At 40.9% G+C, this 4,907-nt stretch overlaps 1 long non-coding RNA gene across 1 annotated transcript; it reads left to right on the top strand.

The window, feature by feature from the left end:
• The first annotated feature begins 1,728 nt into the window (after window positions 1-1,728).
• On the top strand, window positions 1,729-3,705 carry LOC127597761 (uncharacterized). Its single transcript, XR_007961722.1, has 2 exons — window positions 1,729-2,623; window positions 2,881-3,705. It is a non-coding gene; the product is annotated as an uncharacterized LOC127597761 (long non-coding RNA).
• The last annotated feature ends 1,202 nt before the right edge of the window (window positions 3,706-4,907 follow it).

Genomic DNA, 4,907 nt, shown 5'->3' with positions numbered 1-4,907 from the left:
TGAATTCATTTTGCAGTTTAAAGCCCCCCCAAATATTGTTTAAGTGCGCTGTATAGGCTGGCTAGAGAGTCTTCAGCCTTGTCTTGATTTGGGTATACATCTTCAGATGCACACTTACCGCAATCACTCAGCCGACAAAGATTTCAATCTTTCCAAATGATATGATTGTGTTGTAATTCTAAAAATCCATATCAGGATGTAGGGATAAGCGGGTGGTTAAAAAAAAAAAACGATATGATCACCTCGTCTGTCAAACAAAATGCTTCCAGGTACCTCGGTAGACGCCCATATCGACATGACTAAACAATTTCACGGCACAGGCCTACCATATCATCAGCATCACGTAGGGCGCATGAACATTCCAATACACGCAATAGGCAAGGATAATCATCAAAATCTTAACATACATATCATTACAGTCAAACCTCAGTTTTCGAACGTCTTGGTTCCTGACCAATTAGGTTTTTGACCAAAATGTTCTTGTTTTTTATGCCTCGAATGACGAATACATTTCGGTTCTCGAACAAACTGAGCGCACTTGAATGCGTCATTTCACTCCTCTCGGCTTTGCTTCCTCGTGTAGCGTCCATTGTGAGCAGGGGAGTTTGTATTGTTCAATAAAGATTTTTTTAAAAAGGAGACGTGTTTGGTGAGACACTTCCTCGTGTAGCATCCGTTGTGAGCAGACGAGTTTGTATTGTTCAGTAAAGATTTTTTAAAAAAGCAGACGTGTTAGGTGAGAACTACATAATATTGGACTGTTATTTTTGCATCATGTATCAGCCCCTAATCAGGGCACCAAAGAAAGCAAGTGGAAGTGATAAACCTGGTGAAGAAAAGAGTAAAATAGTGTGCAAAACTATAGAATTTAAGAATGTGTCCGTGTTGGCTAAGAAGTTCGGGATGCCGAAAGCCATCATCATCAGCATACTAAAAACGAAAGACCATCTGAAAGTCACTGATGTGGCATAAGGATCTTGTGTGTTAAGCAAAAAAAGGCCACAAGTATGAGAAGAAGTGGAGAAACTTTTGCTTTTTTTCATCACTGAGAAACAGCAAGCAGGGGACAGTTTGAGCCAAGATACAATTTGTTTGAAGATTTCAAAAGAAAAAGGATCCGGGCATTGCTCCTGAAGATTTTCATTTTAAAGCAAGCAGAGGATGGTTTGAAAAGTTTAAGACATGAAGTGGGATACACTCCGTGATTCGTCATGGGGAGGCAGCCAGTTCAGACAAGGAAGCTGCCGAAAAGTTCAAAGTTGAGTTTGAAAATCTCATCAAGGCCGAGGAATATCTTCCCCTGCAAACTTTTAATTTGGATGAGACTGGACCTTTTTGGAAAAGAAAATGCCACAAAGGACCTATATCACAAGCGAGGAGAAGTCATTTCCAAGCCAAAAACCTATGAAGGACAGGGGAACTCTTCTGTTATGTGGTAATGCTCGTGGCAATTGCAAGATGAATCCTCTTATTATTTACCATTCAGAGAATCACAGAGCATTCAAAGCTAACAACATAACCAAGGGTAGATTACCTGTTATGTGGAGGTCTAATATACGGAGCCCCTAAGGGGACATGGAAGGAAAAAAAAAACTTTGCGAGATCTCGCAAAGAAGGAATGCGAGATCTCGCAAAGAAGGATTGCGAGATCTCGCAATACTTTATTTATTTATTTTTTCTTTGCGAGATCTTGCAATACTTTATTTATTTTTAATGGTCATTGACTTGCTTCCGGGTCATCGTACGTGCTTCCGGGTCATCGTACGTGTAAACGCAGACAACAGTTATGGAGCGTGTTCAACCGTTCGTGAGTTTAATATAATTTTACTTTGAAATCGGCTTGAAATACAAAGACATTAAATCTGTTCTTGATGTTAAGTACGGTTTCCAAATAAGTGAAAGACATTTGAAGCGAGTGCTGAACCAAAGAGGACTATTTCGTCGGAAAACGTTCAATGACTTGGCAGTCCTGGTTGACTTCATTCGCAACCAATTGCAGCATTCCGGACAACTACACGGTTACAGGTGGATGTACAGTAAGTGCAGAGAATATGGACTTCTTGTCAGGAAAGAGGACGTTCGTCTGGTCCTGAAAGAGTTGGATCCGAGAGGAGTGTCGTTAAGGCAAGCAAGACGTCTGAGACGGCGAAACTACTTCTCCAAAGGGCCCAATTTTATATGGCACATGGACTCCTATGACAAACTGAAACCATTTGGAATTTGTATCAATGGGGCTATTGATGGTTTTTCAAGGAAAATAATGTGGCTCAATGCCTACATAACAAGTAGTGACCCGAAGTTGTTTGGGGGTTACTACATCGACGTTGTGCACTGTTTGGGGGGTTGTCCTCGAATCGTTCGACCTGATCTTGGGACTGAAAATGGTCACGTCAAAGGCTTTCAGCGTTTCCTCGTGCCAATACCGCCAGGCAGCACTCTTGACAGTTACTTGGATGGAGCCAGCACCGCCAATCAAAGACTTGAATATTGGTGGCGGTTTCTTCGCAGCCAGTGCATGGAGTTCTGGTTATCCCTCTTCACAGACCTCAGAGACAATGGCTTCTTTGATGGTGGATTTCTGGATAAAAACATCCTACAATTTTGTTGCATGGGACTTATTCAGGTGAGTTCATACATTCTGATAGACTCATTAATTAGATGTGTATTTTTGTATGAGAGTGAGTTGATGGGAAATTGGACAGGAACACCCAAGAAGATAATGGTGTGTGGTGAAGGTGAAGGAAAAGTTGGGGAGATGTGGTACACATGAGAGGGGAGGAGTGAGACAAAAAAGCAGCTTCACGCTAAAAGTTCTTGCTCATAAAAGCCGATATGACTGTGCAACTCTTATTTAATCTGGCTGTATATTATTTTCAACAGGATGAGTTGGATGACACGGCCCTAGTTTGGAACAGCCATCTCATCAGGCCCTCAAAGAACATGAATGTCCCCAGTGGTCGGCCCAACGTGATGTATACGTTACCTGAACTTTATGGTACAACGGACTTCCTCTCCCCGGTTGACAATGAACAAGTTCAACTGTGCAAAAGCCAGTGTGTGTTTCGTTTGACCATGCCTTGTGATCCAGATGTATTTGCATTGTGTGCTTTTTTAATGGCCCAGTCCGATCTAATGCCACCAAAAGATCCATTTCAGGCTGTGAACTTGTATTTACACCTCACCGCTACTCTTTAAGATAAGAAAACCTTTATTAGACTCGCAATGGAGAAATTCCCAATTCACAGCAGCAAATTTATGAAAGGAAGAATATAAAATATATAAAATATAGGAGCTGCTGGAAAGGCTGCCACTCTCACTGCGCCATTTTGAAGTCAAAATAACACAACACATAGGACAGACAGCCGTGCAATCTTCACCAATTTTCTGCATGCACTTTATAAATTACAGCAATCTATGTATTGCTTGGTGTTTGGACCAAACTATATTACGGCTCCTCAACTGGTGTGAGAAGTAACATTTACTGAAGCCTGAATTTGACCATTGTCATTTCTTTTATCACTTCACCTTCAAAGGATAATTGAAACACTTTTGATGACAAATAATAATATATACCCATCATAATTAAAAGCATTGTTTATCTGCTGTTTTTCTACCTCTACAGTATAAGGACAACATATTTGATCTACAATATAAAATGTTTGTCTGTCAAAGCATTATTGGTGTAAATAAACATTCTTTCTTGGTTCCTGACTTTATTCACAAATACTTAACCAACGTGGATGCTGGGGAGTAATCCTACACAATTGTACATCCCAATTGAATTTTCACCTGCATGTAAATGATGACTGCGTAATTGTCACTCCTCACTTTCGTCAGCAGGTGGTTTCTTGTGTTTAAAAAAACTGTTAAGAATGATTCATTCATTCATTCATTCATCTTCCGAGCCGCTTGATCCTCACTAGGGTCGCGGGGGGTGCTGGAGCCTATCCCAGCTGTCTTCGAGCAGTAGGCGGGGGACACCCTGAATCAGTTGCTAACCAATCGCAGGGCACACAGAAACGAACAACCATTCGCACTCACACTCACAACTAGGGACAATTTAGAGTGATCAGTCAGCCTGTCATGCATGTTTTTGGAATGTGGGAGGAAACCGGAGCACCCGGAGAAAACCCACGCAGGCCCGGGGAGAACATGCAAACTCCACACAGGGAGGCCGGAGCTGGAATCGAACACGGTACCTGTGCACTGTGAAGCCGACGTGCTAACCACTGGTCTACCGGGCCGCCCCTAATGTACAATACATAAATGGAAAACAATTGCAGACTGCCCTTCACGTGGTTAACTATGCCAGATGTTTTACATCTCAAAAGTGCAAATGAACAACAGAGCCAATAAAATTTTTAAATCTTGCCATTCTCTCATCATAGTTTTGGAGCACACTTGGAGATCCACCCAGTACACCTTTTTTCCTCGATCTTATTTTGTCTCTCAATCTTTGGAGGAGCATTTCATCACCCCTGGACATTTTTTGTTGACAAAAGCAAAGGACAGCTATTCGATCACCATAGGAAGTGATATATTTGCCCATTTGCTCTTCAGTTATCAGAGAAATTACCTCCATGTCAACCTGCAAAGATAAATTGTGAGAATGAATACTTGAAATTTTGACTTAATTAATAATAACTTTTAACAAATGTAACATAAGTGATGGTACAGAGCAGTCATCATTATTTGTATTCAATATTACATAATATAATAATAATAATACATCAGGAAGCAGCAGCACATTTACTAACTGATGTCTTTTTAAAATTGTGTTACATAAAGTCATTATTGTAAGAACTAAGAACATCAACAGTACAGGTAGAGTATATAGAAATGCTAGCTTCACTTTCCCTGAAATGCTAGCTTCACTTTCCCCGCCAAGTTGGTTTCTCACTGTATTT

The sequence above is a fragment of the Hippocampus zosterae genome, chromosome 3 (assembly GCF_025434085.1).
Source record: "Hippocampus zosterae strain Florida chromosome 3, ASM2543408v3, whole genome shotgun sequence".
In the NCBI taxonomy this organism is placed as follows: domain Eukaryota; kingdom Metazoa; phylum Chordata; class Actinopteri; order Syngnathiformes; family Syngnathidae; genus Hippocampus; species Hippocampus zosterae.
The sequence above is the reverse complement of the archived record's forward strand: the minus strand, read 5'-3'. Positions and strand labels throughout refer to the sequence as shown.